The sequence below is a fragment of the Pleurodeles waltl genome, chromosome 3_1, assembly GCF_031143425.1.
Source record: "Pleurodeles waltl isolate 20211129_DDA chromosome 3_1, aPleWal1.hap1.20221129, whole genome shotgun sequence".
Taxonomy (NCBI): Eukaryota; Metazoa; Chordata; class Amphibia; order Caudata; family Salamandridae; genus Pleurodeles; species Pleurodeles waltl.
Window position 1 is genome coordinate 546,886,063 of NC_090440.1, and position 18,605 is coordinate 546,904,667.

General features: G+C 45.9%; 1 protein-coding gene across 2 annotated transcripts in view; it reads left to right on the top strand.

Annotated features, from left to right (window-relative positions):
• MEGF11 (multiple EGF like domains 11) overlaps window positions 1-18,605 on the top strand; it is a 1,692,327-nt gene that overhangs the window by 149,993 nt on the left and 1,523,729 nt on the right. The window lies entirely within an intron of this gene.

Consider the following 18,605-nt stretch of genomic DNA (forward strand, 5'->3'; position numbering starts at 1 on the left):
TGTAGTTCCTCTGATCTACAGGGAGTGGCTGGGAGTCTTCTCTCGGACAACACCTTCAGGCAGCAGGCCGCAGACAGCAGCAAGGCCAAGGTCTTGGTCCAAGCTGCGGTGGGACATACAGTGCCTAGGTTTTGTCCACGAAACACCAACAGGGCCTTGCACGCTTTCTCCATGTACAACTCGAATTGCCATAGTAGAGCTATTCTCAGTACATGGTAATGTAGAACAGGTCCACTTCCAATCAGGCCATTTGCAGATTTCAAATATTTGGACGTCAGCAAATAAAGTTCAAATGAATCTCTGAGGGATTTCTCCCACTCTTAGAAAGTCAGGAGCTGGCCCGGGCTGCATATGGTGTGTATTCCAAACCTAGGCTAAACAAAAGTAAAATAACTACTGCTTCCACGTGCCCTACAAACAAAGGATGCAACAGAGCAAATGGACAGATGTTTATCTCAATTCTTGACTCAGCAAGCTGGTCTACAACAGAATCCTTGATTGGAAAATAAATTATTGGGTATGCACACTGTTGGAAATGGCCCTTTTTACAGGGTTACACGCCTGCCTTTTTGCCTCTGCCTCTTGTGTTTTGACTGTGTGCTGGATTTCGTTTTTGCTGGTTTTGGTACTCTGGGCACTTTAATATTGCTGATCAGTGCTAATGTGAAAGTGGTCCCTGTGTAAATTGTGATTATGACTGGTTATCCATGATTGGCATATTTGATTTACTAGTAAGTCCCTAGTATAGTGCACCATGTGTGCCCAGTGCATGTAAATGAAATGCTACTAGTGGGCCTGCGGCACTGATTGTGCCATCCACATGAGTAATGTATCAGACCTGCCATTGCAGTGTCTGTGTGTGCAGTTTTAAACTACTATGTTGACCTGGCAAGTGCACCCACTTGCTAGGCCCAAACCTTCCCTTTTAGTACATATAAGGCACCCCTAAGGTAGGCCCCAGGTAGCCCCATGGGCAGAGTGCAGTGTATTTAAAAGGCAGGACATGCATTGGTGTGTCCTGATAGTGAAATACTGCTGAATTCAGTTTTCCACTATTGCCAGGCCTATCCCTCCTATAGGTTAACATGAGGATTACCTTGAAATATCTTTTCAGTGTAATTCCCCATTGGGAGCAGATAGAGAGTTTGGGGTCTCTTAACTCACAATTAAAAAATACCTATTTTATTAAAGGTGGCTTTTAAATTGTGTGCTTGAAAATGCCACTTTTAGAAAGTGAGCATTTTCTTGTTTAACCATTCTGTGCCTCAGCCTGGCTCTGGAACACATGTCTGGGTCAGGATGACAGTTGGGCTGCTTGTGAATTCACTCTAGGCAGTCACTCAGAGGGAGCTGAGGTGTGCCCTGCATATCCCGATGGGTTTTTCTGGGCTAGAGTGGTGGAAGGAGCTGACACTTGCACCTAAATAGGGCTGTGTCTGTCCTTACAAAATGGGGTCTCCAACCCCCTAGAGTGTGTCTGGGACCAGGGCAGGAAAGGCAGGCTCTTGTGCACTACATAGACTTTCCCTTGAAGTTTGCCTACTTCAAAGGCAGAAATGAGTATAAGTATTGGTCCCAAAACCCAGACTTTTGGAACAATTCTGGATCAAGAGAAGAGTCTGCCAAGGGGAAGAGCTGAATAAATGTGAGGAGCACTGCCCCTTTGCTGTGTGTGCTTTGATGGGTTGGCCTGCAGTTGCTGCTTCTGCTTTGGAGAGGACAAAGACTCGACTTTGCTTTGTATCCTGCTTGTGAAGTTTCTCCAGGGGCTTGGACTGAGCTTGCCTCCTGTTAAGAAGTCTCAGAGACATCAAAGGCTTCACCTGCCAGCCCCTGGGTTCACTTGCTGAGGACCCTGACTTGCCAAGAGGTGCCCACTCCAGTTTCTGGGCCCTTGTGAGTGAAGTTTAGCAGAAAAACAAGAAAAACCAGGCTCGCAGACTGGGAGACTCCAGAACCGGCACTGCTGCCCGACTCCGTGATGCTGCCTGAACCCAAAGCCATGGTCCTAGCTGAAAGGCGATGACTGACACAGCAGGCCTGACTCTGCCATAGTGCCTCTGAAGTCCTACAGCATCATGAGTTCCGAGTGCTGTGTCACCGACATCCATGACACCCGACTCCACCACCACGCCTGTGGCCCCATGGTGTGACCGCGACACTGTGAAATCACTTCTTGGATCTTGACCTGCTGGACTTATCAACCTCGTAAGGAACTGCCACCTTGCCGCCGACCCACCTCACCTCTACTGCCTCTGTAAGGAACCAACGCCTTACTTCCCCTGTGTAGCCGTAAGGAACTGATGCCTCACCTCCTGCGTAGCAGTACAGAACCGACTCTGCACCAGCGATGCCTCACCTCCCTGACTCCATGCCTTTGACTCTGCTTCGTTTCTAGGGTACTGTACCTGGGGTCCATGCTACTCCGTGACCAGTGCCACACTCCCTTGCGAATGGCGTTGGACTGTTGGGAACGTCTCCGTCACAATGCTGTGATAGCCCTAGTTGGAGCTATTGTGTTTCTAAGTGTTTTTATTGGGATTTAATCTTTTAAAATTCATATCTTTGCTTGTGTATGTTGGATTTCTGTCATTTTGGTCTTGTTTTACTTAGATAAATATTGGCTATTTCTCTAGACTGGTGTGGAGTTCTTTTGTGGTGTTTTCACTGTGTTACTGTGTGTGTGTGTGTACAAATACTTTACACAATACATCTGACATAAGCCTGACTGTTTGTGCCAAGCTACCAAGGGTGTGAGCAGGGGTTATCTTAGCTGTGTGGCTCCCTAACCCTGACTAGAATGAGGGTCCCTACTTGGACAGGGTGCAAACCACTGCTAACTGGACTCCATTTCTAAGACACACAAATACATATTCTATTGTATGTGTGGTCCCCACTCAATCAATCAGTCATCAATCAGTTGACTTACAGAGTGTGACTTGTCACCCGTGAGAGTATCCAGGCAATGGAAGGGTTTGAGGTCTGTCGAAGATCCAGGTTTTCCATGTCCTACAGGACTCCTGTAGAGTAGAGGAAGTCCTGAGGTGCAGGGGGAGGATGTTCCTGCGAGGTAGGAGAAAGAGCATGCACCTGTTCTGCTGTGTAGTATGAGGGGGTATGGGCCAGCTAGAATGAGGCAGAGTGGAGGTGTGTGGGTGGGTTGTGGAATCTCAGGCGGTGGTTGATGCAGCCGGGTCCGGAGTTGTGTCAGGCCTTGAACGTGTAGGTAAGGAGTGAGAACTGGCATCTCTTCTGAACTTGGAGCCAGTGGAGTTTTTTGAGTGAGTGAAGTGGGTGCGGCGAGGGAGATTCAGGATGAGTCTTCCCACAGGTTTTGGATGGTCTGTAGTCTTTGAACTAAGTGGGCCTTGATTCCAATGTAGCGGGTGTTTCCATAGTACAGTCGACTGGTGATGAGGGCTTGGGTGATGGTGCATCTCGCTTTATGGGGAAGACATTTGAAAATCTTACGTAACAAGCACAGGATGAAGAAGCAGGAGGATGACACTGCGTTGACTTGGGATCTTATGGTGAGTTTGCTATCCATGATACTGAATGGGATCTGACTATGTTGGCAAGGGAAGAAATGTAGATGTTGAAGAGGGTGGGGCTGAGTGATGACCCTTGAGGGACTACACAGATGACTGGTTTGGGTTCGAAGGTGGAGGGTGGAAGGTCGACTTGTGCTCTGTCAGTGAGAAAGGAAGCAATCCATCTGAGGGCGGCTCCTTGGATGCCTATGTTGTGAAGTGTGGCGATGAGTGTGTGGTGGGAGGCAGTGTCAAAGGCTGCAGAGAGATTGAAAGGATAAGGGCAGTTATCTCTCCTTTGTTGAGGAAGGTCTAGATATCATCTGTGGCCACGATCAGGGTTGTGTCAGTGATGTGGTTGTTGCGGATCTCTGGATTGGGAAATATCCAGTAGGTGATTGTGTTCCAGGTAGATGGTGAGTTGTTGATTAATGGCTTCTTCAATTACTTTAGCCGGGAAAGGTAGCCGGGAGATGGGTCTGTAGTTGCTGAGTTTGTTCGGGTCCACTGAAGGTTTCTTCAGCAGGGGTTTGATTTCTACATGCTTCCAGTCTTCTCGGAAGGTGGCAGAATCCAGTGAGGTGCTGAGTAGGATGGAACGCTTGAGGCGATCCTGGATGCTTCCATGAAGACTCTCTTTTCCATCCCAGGGCCACCTTACCAGGCATTAATCTTACAATAATGAGTTCAAAGAGGTTGTCCGTTGACAAAAAATTGGGGTAGGACAGTTTGGAGAGGACTAGGATTCGTATGGATGGCCCTTTAGATTGGGGATCACTCAGACTTGTCACAATATGTAAAGGCGGGCGTTTTAAAATTAATCGTACAGTGGGATGAATGGGACATCTGAACAGCAGTGTACATTTGTAGTTGTATTAGCAGTTTCCACTTCGGTAGCATTCAGTTCATAATACTTTGAAACAAATACAAAGACTTTCAAACTAGTCAAAAGACACAAACAAAATGCTTTCCTGGTTGACTTGTTTGTCTGTTCATCTTTTCACAGAATGCCAGCGGATTACTACTTTCAGCAGCTTGTCAACCACTGCAACTTCCAGCAGTTGCATAAAGGTGTTTATTTGACAGCTATAGGGTGAAGCAGGTCCCATGAACATCAATAGCTATCAAATGAAAACAGTAGAATGCTACAATACAAAACACAGTGCTTTAGAATTGCTTACTATTCTCAAAATTGAAGATCTCCATGTCATAAGGTACAAAAACATACATACACACAGGTGTCAACACTGACACCTGGTAAATAGGGCTTACATGCTTTGTTTCCTGCTTGAGGAAGAGACTAATATTGTCACCCTTGTTGCTAGTAGAAGAACTAATCCCTTTTAGGATTACAAGGTACAGAAGGCAGGGGAGGTGGGAAAGCCAGCTAAGCCTTCCCAAAAATATAGCCTGTGTCGGTGCTGTAGGCAAATAAAGGAAAATCCTTGTCTCTAAAGAATAAGGAAAAAGCTCTCTCACATCCCAGAAACAGCACATTATATAGGCTTTCGAATTCAAGACGAAAAAACATTAAATGGATTATATTGCTTTAAGTAGTATAGTGTATGATGATTTATCTCATAAGAGGGAGGAACTGTAAAAGTGAATTTAGATTTAAATATTGTGTGTTCAGTTAACATGAATGGGTGGCAAATTAAATTGAATTGAAGTGTATTTGACGTAACAAAGCTTGGACTCAAATTGACACAATGTTTGTACATTGCACATTTTATGGTTTCTCATTTCTCTCTGTGTGCAGCTTGAGTTAAAATGTGTTCTGCATCATTTTGTAAAATACTCTTAATTCAAGCAGTTTTACTGTTTGGTTCTATCTTTTTTTTAAATGTATTCTTCTTTGTGTTCCAAAGTTCCTGTAGGAAAAATCTCAATTGTATCTTTAAGAGGCCACTTTTTCTAGCCAGCAGGCATTGTGTATGCAATTTCTAATGTGCCTTTGTTTTCTCTAATGCAGTACAATACAGGATTTTCCATTAGTATTGAAGCAAAAGCCGTTTTCCATACGATGTGTTTCGCATTTCACCATTGGATATTGTGATGTATCATTTGTTTTACACCATGCTGATAGTTTGATTCCTCTGTTTGAAAACCTATTTAACATGATGGTTTTCATGTGAGCCATGATTTTCCTTTGCTTTCATATTGAGCTGTCCTTATGACAGTTTGCTCCCTACTCTATACTTAGAATATATTTGCATTATCTAGCCTTTTGTTACACAATTTTTGGTTCTGGCTATTTAACAAGAATACCACTCAATCTTTATTACCCAATGCTATTTCCTATGTATTTGAATGTTGAGAATATAAGGACATTTTGTTCTACACTGAGTAACTATGTTCTGCTTCTTTGGTGATTCTAAATGTTAAATGAACCTTCTGGGTGCTGACTTTAAATCTTGTCTGCTGTAAATTTGATTTAACACAGTTTATCTTTGTCTCCATTCTGGGGTCGTCATCATTTAGGACCTACACAAGACTCCTGATCCCAAAAATGAGTGCTTATAATAACTATTTAATGTCATTAGTTTGTGGGAGAACAGAAATAGCATCAATGTCTGTAACCTGGTGATAGTGTGTGTGTGTGGGAGATTAGTAGGCACGATCTCCAAACTTTGGTATATGGAGAACAAGTCTGAAAAAGCCCCTCCTCAATGCACAATTCACTAAACTGGGCCGTGTCCAATGTCTCTTAAAAGCAGATGGGTTTTATGTAGCGCCTGACAATCGGCTCACCTTGCATTGCCCCATAAGCCTTTCATTGACCACTGCCAATGGGTTCTTTTAAGCCTGCCCTGTTAATAACTGTACCCTAAGACCATCATTTAGCTACTTTATGTATTTATTTACTGGTCACTACATTTTGAACAGAATGGTGATACATAAGAATAGTAAATGGTACCCTGTGATGGGTAACTAGAACACACCAAGGTGACAGTTTCAACAGCACTGTTTTATGCACACGGACGGCGATGAGAGACATACATTTAGCTGAAAATGTACAATTAAAAGGAGACAAAGAAAAATGCAAAAGTTTTTCATATATGTATTCACTAAATAAAAAACAAAGTTTACAGAGACGTTATAGTTAGGTTCTGAATTTACTTGTACAAAACCATAGAAATTCTGCAGTTATAGTTAGTGTTCTTTTAAGTAGCTATAACTCGCACCCTAGGGTAACTATAACGCACGCCCTCGCAAAGCACAGAAGTCTCATCAATAATTTTATTGCAAATGTTGCAGTGAGAATATGAAAGATGGCATAGAATATGTCATCAATGATATATCGGTAATTACCTGTGCGTGGTGAAGGCATGATTTATAGTTACCTAAGGGTGCAAGTTATAGTTTCTCAAAAGAACTCTAACTATAACTGCTGAATGACTATGTTTTTGTACAAGTAAATTAAGAACCTAACTATAACGTCGATGTAACCTTTGTTTTTTTTTCAGTGAATTTCTGTTTTTTTTTTACGTAAAGCAATTTAAATTATTATACGTTATTCAACCCCTGCCACGCATAGCCAAAGGCCATGAGTGGCAAGTGTTGGTCACAAGGCCTTGCATCAAAGTCCTTATAACCGTCCAAAGCCATGCCATGCACATCCTTTGGCTGTTGGGAGCGCGGGTATGCCACAGGGCCTGTCTCTGTGAGTGGGTGCGTGAGTGTTTGAGTGGGTCTGGAAGTGGGTGTGTGAGTCTGAGTGGGTGTGAGGGTGATGCATGAGTGTCAGAGTGGGCGTCTGAGTGGACACATGAGTCTCTGAGTGCATGTTTGAGTGCATGAATTAGTGTATGAATGAGTCTGTGGTTTTCCTTTCAAATGTTTCCATGTTTGTGAAAAATTTGTGAAAATTCTCAAAAGTTCATTAATATTGCTTATGGTGACGCAAAATTATTTTAAACCCGTAGTTTGCACATAAAACATATCTATATCACACCCCTGGGGTCAGAGTACCTTCACCCTGACCCCATATGCCACTTTCAATTTGGATTTTCACCCCCGGGGACTGTCCCGTGAAATAAAATGTCGGCCGCAACTTTGTAGTCAGGTTGCAGTCAGCCAATTGTGACCTCTGCCATGTGCCCCAGAAGCCCAGCCTGTATTTTATTCTTACATAATCAAGTTGTTGAGATCTAGGGCTGAGTGTTTTTTAATATTTTACTTGTAAATGAGTTACACTTACTGAAACATGTGAGTTGGTTGTTGAATCATGGGTGCCAGGCTTTTTCCTGGGTCCCAGAGGATCTGGAGAATGACTAGCAATATCAAGGTATGTTTCCCCTACTAACATAGAGGCGGGCGCGTTACATGAGATGGAAGGCTGGGCTTCTTTAAGTCTGTGGGGTAGCTTGATTAAGCATAATCATAGAGAAAACACAAAAGGGGTAGTAAGGGTGAAAGGCGCCGCACATCTGAGCAGTAAAACAATAGTATTAAGACAGGTATCAAAGTGAAAGCAGGGTCTGGTGCAACCTGGCCCAGTGCCTTACTACCCGGTAGGCACAAAGACGGGTATCAAAGTACCCAAAGACAAACTTAAACAAGATGACCACAGCACACAGAATATATAGTCCAATAGTGTGACAGGGATAAATATCCCTGATAGTATATTGTTGAAGTGAAAAGTAGACTGGAGTCCCAGGTCTTGTTTTGCAGATGTTGTCTTTATTTGTGGATGCTAGAGATCATTGTGTCATCAACGAGATACAGCCAACACGTGTTTCGTCACACAAGTGACTTCATCAAGGCTGGGCCGTCCGGCCAGAATGGTACGTTACAAAGGTAGGTAACGAGGGAGCCCCGTGAACAGTTAGCTGGGCTCCAGAAGGTCAATTGGAACTTCTAGAAGTGGACCTGTCGGTAGTGTGCCTGGGTAAGGTAATGAACACGTAAGAAAGGGCAGTAGTGGTAGGCCCTGATAAGCCTGTGGTCAAAAACCTGAAAATTGGAGGAGTGTGGCACCAAGTAATCGGACGATTAAGCAGTTAGGACTCAGCTTGGGGAAAGTGGTAAGAAGGTGAAGTCAGAGTACAACAGAATTGTTGACGTACACAATAAAACTGAATATTATTGCTTAAAATGAAATAACACTTTAATAAACACATTTGCCCAGCTATGAAGCCTAAAGCATTAACTGTTACAAAGAATGAGGAAAATGTGGTTATGGTTGTGGCCCTGTTCAGCAGTTGCCGACAAATATTGTTGTTCGGACTGTTGTTCAGTTTGCCCAAAATGCTCTTTCCGGCTATGATATACCAGTGTTATCCCACGACATTTGGGCGGTATGAATAGCTGCTGGGCTGTCCAGGGTGATGACTATTTTTATTTAATAGGTATCTTTGTAGGTGTTTGATTCTTCAAATTTAGTGGTGTAAGAATGTATGAGTGTGCCCCTAATTAAGAACCAATAAAATATGTTAAAGTAAAGTTACATAGTATCCCTGGAATATACCCAGCCTCCCCCTGAAGGTTCCTGAGTGTGGCTCAATGACATTCTTGCACCAACTGAGCCCAAAGGTGGGGGAGCAGCCCATTATTGCTGCCGAACTAGGCAGAGGTTTGGAAGTGCTTGCGATGGTGCAATGAGGTCTCCCCGGTTTTAAAATAAGAACAAGGCATAGTGTGGTGGTGCATGTTTTTACAGGCTGTCAACTATCTGAGTCAGCTCACATTACACTTACATGTCAGGAGACATCCTTCTATCTCTGAAGTGGTAGCTGGAGTGCTGCAGATCAATCTGGGTGATATCTCGGGGTTTTTTCTACGGACGTAAACAGATCCCTCTGCTTGGTACCATCCTCAGAAGGACCTTCAGCAAACAGGTCGATACCCAACAAGCACTGTGAGACTTCAGCAGTGAAGTCAGCCGGATCCTTTCAAGTACTGGCTATGGGATGTCATTGCTCGCACATGTCTTCTAAGAGCTGCTATTGGGTGCAGCTCCAATCAGGGTATTTCCGTTGTTGAAACTAATGGCCGTTGTTATTTCATGGAAGAGCACTCAGTTTCAGATTGCCTCTCTTGGCTGAGCCTAGGAATCTGATCTGGAATTGGGCTGTTATTCACATTGAGATCCCCTTGCCACACTCTGGAGATGGATGCCAGAATTGGGACATTTTATATATCCTCCCCAGCCTCAAACATAAAGGGAAACGAAAGAAAGAGCTTCAGGATGTGATAAATAATCATGTTACATCGTTATGGACACATACCCCAATCATGAGCTAACAAACCTATCACAAGAGTACAGTCACAAAACAAATGTACTCATTCTTTCCATGCAATGTTTGTGGTGGGGGAAAGGTCTGGCTTGCAGGATCTCTGCATGGGTGTTGGTAGACCTCGCTCCTTAGGTACAACTGTACTGTACCTCCAAAACAACACACTCCCCACTACCAGCACTCGGGAACCTGTCTCGCCAGTGGGTCGAGAGCAGATACCCCAGGAGGAAATACTACTGTGCAGGTATTTCAACCTAAGGATAGAGCGCTTCGTAGTCACACTGGCAATCAGAATGTCCACACACACCTCCGCTCCCTTTCTGTCTCATACAAGACCACCGTCAAAATTGGCACAAAACTCATAATTCGTTTCAGAGGAGCCAGGCATTGATGGCTCACACAATCTAAAACAGTCTATGCCCCTCTGACCAGATGTGAGGCACGTTGTTATGCAGTGAGAGCAGGTGGTGCTAATGTTATGAGATATTGTACTAAAATTGCATTTCTGTAGCTTCATAGCTTGTGACGAGTAGCAGGCTGCTCCCTGGGGACGGAGGAGAATGGTTGAGTCTATACGTTATGAGCCTTGGTGTCCTGCGTGAGTGACAAGAGTGACGCTATTATTGCGCCTTGAGGCGCAGCATATACCGGTGTGAAAGAGGCAGGGTGAGAGATGGGACATTCTCAGACTGTAATAGATGGCGGTAATAATATATTATGCTAGTATGTGTTGAATCTTCCGTCATTACGCAGGATTTTCTAGACCCCACTTGTGTTACATGTAGCCTTGGTCGAAACTGGCACTAGCGGGTAGTGCGGGAAGCTGGAGGGAATGTGAGAATTGAGCAGCGGGGTTAATGTAAAAAGCTGGCACTGGTGGGCAGTGGTAGTAGCTGGTGAGTACTGTGGTACTCTGTGTAGGAAAGTATCATCTTGCCTGGCATGTTACCCCCATATTTCACTGTATATATGTTGATTTAGTTGTATGTGTCACTGGGACCCTGCCAGCCAGGGCCCCAGTGCTCATAAGTGTGCCCTGTATGTGTTACCTGTGTTATGACTAACTGTCTCACTGAGGCTCTGCTAATCAGAACCTCAGTGGTTATGCTCTCTCATTTCTTTCAAAATTGTCACTAACAGGCTAGTGACCAATTTCACCAATTTACATTGGCATACTGGAACACCCTTATAATTCCCTAGTATATGGTACTGAGGTACCCAGGGTATTGGGGTTCCAGGAGATCCCTATGGGCTGCAGCATTTCTTGTGCCACCCATAGGGAGCTCTGACAATTCTTACACAGGCCTGCCACTGCAGCCTGAGTGAAATAACGTCCACGTTATTTCACAGCCATTTACCACTGCACTTAAGTAACTTATAAGTCACCTATATGTCTAACCTTTACCTAGTAAAGGTTGGGTGCTAAGTTACTTAGTGTGTGGGCACCCTGGCACTAGCCAAAGTGCCCCCACATTGTTCAGGGCAAATTCCCCGGACTTTGTGAGTGCGAGGACACCATTACACACGTGCACTATACATAGGTCACTACCTATGTATAGCTTCACAATGGTAACTCCGAATATGGCCATGTAACATGTCTAAGATCATGGAATTGCCCCCCCAATGCCATCCTTGCATTGGTGAGATAATCACATGATCCCACGGGTCTCTAGCACAGACCCGGGTACTGCCAAACTACCTTTCCCGGGGTTTCACTGCAGCTGCTGCTGCTGCCAACCCCTCAGACAGGTTTCTGCCCTCCTGGGGTCCAGCCAGGCTTGGCCCAGGAAGGCAGAACAAAGGACTTCCTCAGAGAGAGGGTGTTACACCCTCTCCCTTTGGAATAAGGTGTCAGGGCTGGGGAGGAGTAGCCTCCCCCAGCCTCTGGAAATGCTTTGATGGGCACAGATGGTGCCCATCTCTGCATAAGCCAGTCTACACCGGTTCAGGGATCCCCCAGCCCTGCTCTGGCGCGAAACTGGACAAAGGAAAGGGGAGCGACCACTCCCCTGACCTGCACCTCCCCTCGGAGGTGCCCAGAGCTCCTCCAGTGTGCTCCAGACCTCTGCCATCTTGGAAACAGAGGTGCTGCTGGCACACTGGACTGCTCTGAGTGGCCAGGGCCAGCAGGTGACGTCAGAGACTCCTTCTGATAGGCTCCTCCAGGTGTTGTTAGCCTATCCTCTCTCCTAAGTAGCCAAACCTCCTTTTCTGGCTATTTAGGGTCTCTGCTTTGGGGAATTCTTTAGATAACGAATGCAAGAGCTCATCAGAGTTTCTCTGCATCTCTCTCTTCACCGTCTGCCAAGGAATCGACTGCTGACCGCGGTGGAAGCCTGCAAAACTGCAACAAAGTAGCAAAGACGACTACTGTGACCTTGTAACGCTGATCCTGCCGCCTTCTCGACTGTTTTCCTGGTGGTGCATGCTGTGGGGGTAGTCTGCCTCCTCTCTGCACTAGAAGCTCCGAAGAAATCTCCTGTGGGTCGACGGAATCTTCCCCCTGCAACCGCAGGCACCAAAGAACTGCATCACCGGTCCTCTGGGTCTCCTCTCGGCACGACGAGTGAGGTCCCCTGAACTCAGCAACTCTGTCCAAGTGACTCCCACAGTCCAGTGACTCTACAGTCCAAGTTTGGTGGAGGTAAGTCCTTGCCTCCCCACGCTAGACTGCATTGCTGGGAACCGCATGTTTTGCAGCTACTCCGGCTCCTGTGCACTCTTCCAGGATTTCCTTTGTGCACAGCCAAGCCTGAGTCCCCGGCACTCTAACCTGCAGTGCACGACCTCCTGAGTTGTCCTCCGGCGTCGTGGGACCCTCTTTCGTGACTTCGGGTGAGCTCCGATTCACTCCACTTCATAGTGCCTGTTCCGGCACTTCTGCGGGTGCTGCCTGCTTCTGAGTGGGCTCCTTGTCTTGCTGGGCGCCCCCTCTGTCTCCTCACGCAATTGGTGACATCCTGGTCCATCCTGGGCCACAGCAGCATCCAAAAACCCTAACCGCGACCCTTGCAGCTAGCAAGGCTTGTTTGCGGTATTTCTGCACGGAAACACCTCTGCACGACTCTTCACGACGTGGGACATCCATCCTCCAAAGGGGAAGTTTCTAGCCCTTGTCGTTCTTGCAGAATCCGCAGCTTCTACCATCTGGTGGCAGCTTCTTTGCACCCACAGCTGGCATTTCCTGGGCATCTGCCCACTCCCGACTTGCTCGTGACTTTTGGATTTGGTCCCCTTGTTCCACAGGTACTCTCGTCTGGAAATCCATTGTTGTTGCATTGCTGGTGTTGGTCTTCCTTGCAGAATTCCCCTATCACGACTTCTGTGCTCTCTGGGGAACTTAGGTGTACTTTGCACCCACTTTTCAGGGTCTTGGGGTGGGCTATTTTTCTAACCCTCACTGTTTTCTTACAGTCCCAGCGACCCTCTACAAGGTCACATAAGTTTGGGGTCCATTCGTGGTTCGCATTCCACTTCTAGAGTATATGGTTTGTGTTGCCCCTATGTGCCCCCATTGCATTCTATTGTGACTATACATTGTTTGCACTGTTTTCTATTGCTATTACTGCATATTTTGGTATTGTGTACATATATCTTGTGTATATTTGCTATCCTCATACTGAGGGTACTCACTGGGATACTTTGGCATATTGTCATAAAAATAAAGTACCTTTTTTTTTAGTATATCTGTGTATTGTGTTTTCTTATGATATTGTGCATATGACACTAGTGGTACTGTAGGAGCTTCACTCGTCTCCTAGTTCAGCCTAAGCTGCTCTGCTAAGCTACCTTTTCTATCAGCCTAAGCTGCTAGACACCCTTTACACTAATAAGGGATACCTGGGCCTAGTGCCAGGTGTAAGTACCCCTTGGTACCCACTACAAGCCAGTCCAGCCTCCTACACTCTGGTAGTGAGAGAAAGTGGCATTGTGTGCAATGAGAGGACAAGTCACTCAAGGCCATTTTAAAGGAACTGGCTCCACCAGGCTTGGCAATGGGGAACTGAGTGAGGGGCTATGGGACTCTGAAAAGCTGGCACTGTTTGGCAGTGGTACGAGCGTGTGCTGCGTGCGAAGTGGCCAGGGGTAACAGCAATACCAGCAGACACTAGAGTGTGTAGTGTGATGAACCGGCACTGGTATCTAGTGCTGGGAACTAGCACCCGTGAGCTATGGCGAGCTGGCACTGCCATGAGTTGAGCCTGCGTAGGCTTGCACTGATGGCATGCGAGAAGAGCTCTCACTGGTGGGCAGACCCCTGCTGCTGCGGCTGCACCTGTTTATCATCCTGCGAGAACACTTCACCTTAAATTCTGCCGTGCGCCTAGAAGCGATTGTTTGCGATGCGCTTTGTACACGAATAGAACCGGATCAAACGAAGTATGTACGGTTTGCAGGAGAGGTTTAGGATAGTTAAATTCTGTGTTCTCGAAATCCTCGAAAATGGAAAGCTGCCCGCGCTTTCCGGCGCTGTACAGATGGGGCTTCTAATGAGATTTAGGAGCCCTATGACTCGCAGATAAGTAGGCCCTCGCATACAACGCGCCAGCGCCTCGTTTCTGTACATCAATGCGCAGTCTACAGACACATGAAATGCCGTCTAACCTCCTTTTGTGCAACGGGCAGAATCTGCAAGATGGTCAGCTCTGCTTTTTGAAACCTCTGCAATGCACGTCTCTCTTCCATCCTAACGAGCATCTTCCCTCCCTTGAAGAACTTGCTCTGGAACATTCTGTCCTTAACAGGATCTTGTTATCTGTACCAGAGGTAGGCGTGCCGGTGCCAACAGCGAAATGTGCAAATTTGCTGATAGACTGGTACCTGCTAAATGCTGGTAAACCTGGCGAAGTCAGTCAACGCGACAGATTGCTGCTTGAAAGAGAGCGGCCTCACTCTGGCCATATAAAACTAGGTCCAACCACATGCTTAATATAAAAATAACTTTTCTGAACCCTTCCGGTACTCATTTCTGTCAGCCAAGAAGTGCCTTTAGTTTGCAGAAGTGATTGTGGATAAAAACGTAAGCCCGCTTTTATATTATGAATGTTGATGTCCGAATAACTGTCTCTATGTTTAAATACCCAATAAAAATGATTTACAAAAAAGGAGCTTTAGTTTGCAGAACCACACAATTCAAATTACGTTAGTTGTTTATTTATTGTTAATTTACTTATGCTCTAGTCTGTTTATCCAAATGTCAACAGGGATGGAAACCAAGATCAGCCGTGGCAAAAATGTTCAACCAGCCCCACGCTGCAAGAGAACGTAGCTGCAATGCTCCTTGGGGGCATTGTCCTGGTCATGGCACCCATCATGCCCTGGAAGTAGTCCCATACCCAGCAGCTCACCGGGAAAATGGCTGACTGGCAAATGACCTCTCTAGGCATAATTCAATCTGAGCTGGGCCAGGGAATGACTCAGTCTTAGTTCTAAATGGTCTTTTATTGTGCTAGGAACGCCTTAAAATCTACCTTCAGTTGGTGCTGTTGCCAACCCAACCCTGGATAATTCACCAGGCAAGTTCTATTAATCTTAGCTTAATTTCAGGCACTGCTGAGTCAAAACTTGCCTATCAAAGAGCACTGTGTGACTGAGCGAAATTTTTCCAGCTTTCTTTCCCAAGCTGCTTGGGGTGGCAACTTGACTCTCCCCTCCGTTAAGGACTTAGGTGGCCAGCTGAATGTCACCAGAACACCCATTTTTAGACCTTAGCTTTCATTTTTATGTCATAATTTTGGCAGCAGGTGGGGTAGCCCCATTCACTGTCAGCAGATGTTTAGAAGCAGGTGGCAGCCAAGAACCTGATGTCTAGTGATAATAGCCAGTCTAACTGAAAGATGCCCTGGGGGAAGACCTGAACTCAGAATTTTCGGGACATACTCAGGATACACAATATACTGCAACAAGTCTATTATGCACTTAGTCACGGGTCCCAGACCCAACCTCCAGGGCAGTGTGCCCATGTTGATGGTTGAAGAGGGGTCTAAATATTTGGGATTCTATATAACAAAAGACACCCAGCTGTTCTTTTGCAAAAAACTAACCCATAGCCTGGACCGCTTTGCGGCTGGTGTTCAGCAATGATGGTCCTTGCTGCTCTCCCTGTTGGACAGAGCAGCGATGTTCAAAATGATGACACTGCTGAGGATTATCTATACCCTTAAAATATCCCTTGTTGCAGCATATTGTGTATCCTGAGTATGTCCCGAAAATTCTGAGGACCTGCATCTATCTGGAAATGGTTACGGGTGGGTCTTTTCTGTAGAAAAGAATATCATCTGTGTATAACGAAAAATATGCTCCTCCGAGGTTTCTCCCCAGCCAATTCCATGCACCAAGGGATCACCCCTGACCCACATGGCTGGGGCAGGGCAAAAATCGGTGAGGAGATGGGGCAGCCATGCCTAGTCCCTCAATGCAGTCCGAATGTATCCGACATCACCCATTTTACCTTGACCCGGGTCATCAGACCCCTGTAGAGAAGGCTGATCCACCCCAGGAACTTGGAGCCAAACTTCAGCCACTCCAACACAGCAAGCATGTAATCGCATTCCAGAATGTTAAATGCCATGGAAGCATCCATCGCCAAGACCATAGTGAAAACCCTGTCATCCGCTGCTACTGCCAATACTTCAAAAATTCAGTAGAGTTTAAGCCTGGTCCCCCTCTGGGCATGAAGCCTGACTGACCCGGGTAAACCAGGGATGTAATCACCTGTCTGAGTCTATTAGCCAGTAATTTGGCAAGAACTTTCATTTCTACATTCAGGAGAGATATTGGTTGGCAATCCCCCAGGAATCAAATAATACCACAATAAAAAGACTTAGTTGAGTCCCTATATTCTTCTGTATCCTCCGAGGCAACCCAAGTGTGAGGAAGTACCGACGGGCCCAGGGTTCCGGACATATAGGAAAAAAGAGAAAAGAAGAATAAAACATGGTGTGAAGCAAACACCAGATAAGGTACCATTATACTTTGGGAGACAGTATACGAGGCTTAATAAAACGATTTGAGACTTACCTGATCCTGTCATGTCTTAATCATATACAGAGTACATTCCCCAGAGATACCTTACTCCGATGCCGTCACAGTCTTGTATCTCATATTGCCTCCTTTCTGAGTAGAGATCTGTGTAGTAAGGGGCAAACTCCTCCGCTGTGTCATCACAGATAGTTTTATCTCCCCTTTGTCATTTGTTATTTGAAGCACCCAGTTTCGGGTTTGGTATCACTTTTACAGCAACACTCATAATTTCCCAGTCTTGTTCCCTAGGTCATATAGCCTCGTTTGGGCCATAATGTGGGATGGTAGTGCGTTCTCTTCGGCAAGGTCTCTGTATTTCCTTTGTTTCAATCTAATAGTGTTTGTGGCATCCTCATTTTAAACACCAGGACACCTCTTCTTTAGTTCTGCAATTTTGTTCTTTAAGCATTCTAAGTTGGCTCTGGTCTCCTTTTTCATTTCTGCAATGAGGGGGTGTGCCTGGCCTCTAATACCACTTTAAAGGCTTCCCACAATGTAATTCCTGAACTTACCGACCCCAAATTTGTGTCAAAATACTTACCTGTCGTGTGTCCCAAGGTTGTCATTATTGTACAGTCTTTCAGGTACCATGTATTGATGGGTTGTGGTCCTGTGTTCCCTCCTGACTCATCCTGCAACTCCAGCCACACGGCAAATGGTCAGATATGTCCCAGGCCAAATGTTTAACTGCAGCAATTCGTGTTATATGAGAGTGTTGTGTAACTATGTGATCAAGGAATTAATATCTATTATGTGCCCCCAGATAAGAATGTATACTGACTTTCCTCGACGTGGCAGAGCTGCCAAGTGTCCATGAGGCCAGTAGTCTTCGTAAGGGTGGCTAGCATGGTTTCGGTCCAGGACTGCTGTGCCAACAAGCACATTACTGCATTGTAATCACCACCCCATAATTAACATGCCGACCGGCAATCGCAGTAACAAAGCACTCAGCAATGGGAAAGTTATCTGGTGGCGTCTCAGCAGAATATATAACGAGCACATATAAATAGGCACACTGTCGCAGGAACCCAACTGGGCCAATATTTTCACTAAGGGTCTCTCCAGGTCCAATGGGGCGTGAACAGGGCACTGTTTTTTAGTAATATGCTCACCCCTTGTGAGTTGGAGGTGAAGCCTGCATGGGCCGACATCTTGTAGCCACATTTAGACATGGCTTTGCAAGACTTCTTGTGGCGTACAATGTCCCGACCGCTGCATCTACCAACACCTGACGCATCAGAATGTGTACGTTTGTAGGATGCCAGACGTCCAACCATCCCCAGGCCTCCTCAGGGGTAGTAAAGTGCCAGGTTTTACCCTCAACGATAACACAAAGCTTGGCTGGAAAGAGCATCATGTATTTCAGTTCTGTAGCGCGGACTGCCCTCTTCACCTCTGTAAAGCCCCTTCTTTGTCGTTGAACTTTGAGGGTAATGTCAAAGAAGAGACTGACGGTTGTGTTCTTAAATTTCAAAGCCAGCTTCTGACAGGCCGCCCGTAAGATGTCCTGGTGTGTATAGTTGAAAAAGCAAACAATTCTTTTTTTTGGGGGGGGGGGGTGCCCCTGGTGTGGGCAAAGGTCCAGGCTCCCTGTGGGCCCTTTGGACAGAAAATAATTTTGAGAGGCCCCGAGGTTGTAGGGCATTAAGGATAAAGGTCTCTACAAAAAGGTCCATGGTGGCACCCTCTGCTCTTTCAGGCACTCCAACCAGGCGTAGGTTGTTTTGCCTCGACTTCCCCTCCATGTCTTCCAGCTTGGCTGGCATTAGGGAATTGTCTCTCAGCAAGTGATCCACCTGGTGTTGGAGAATAG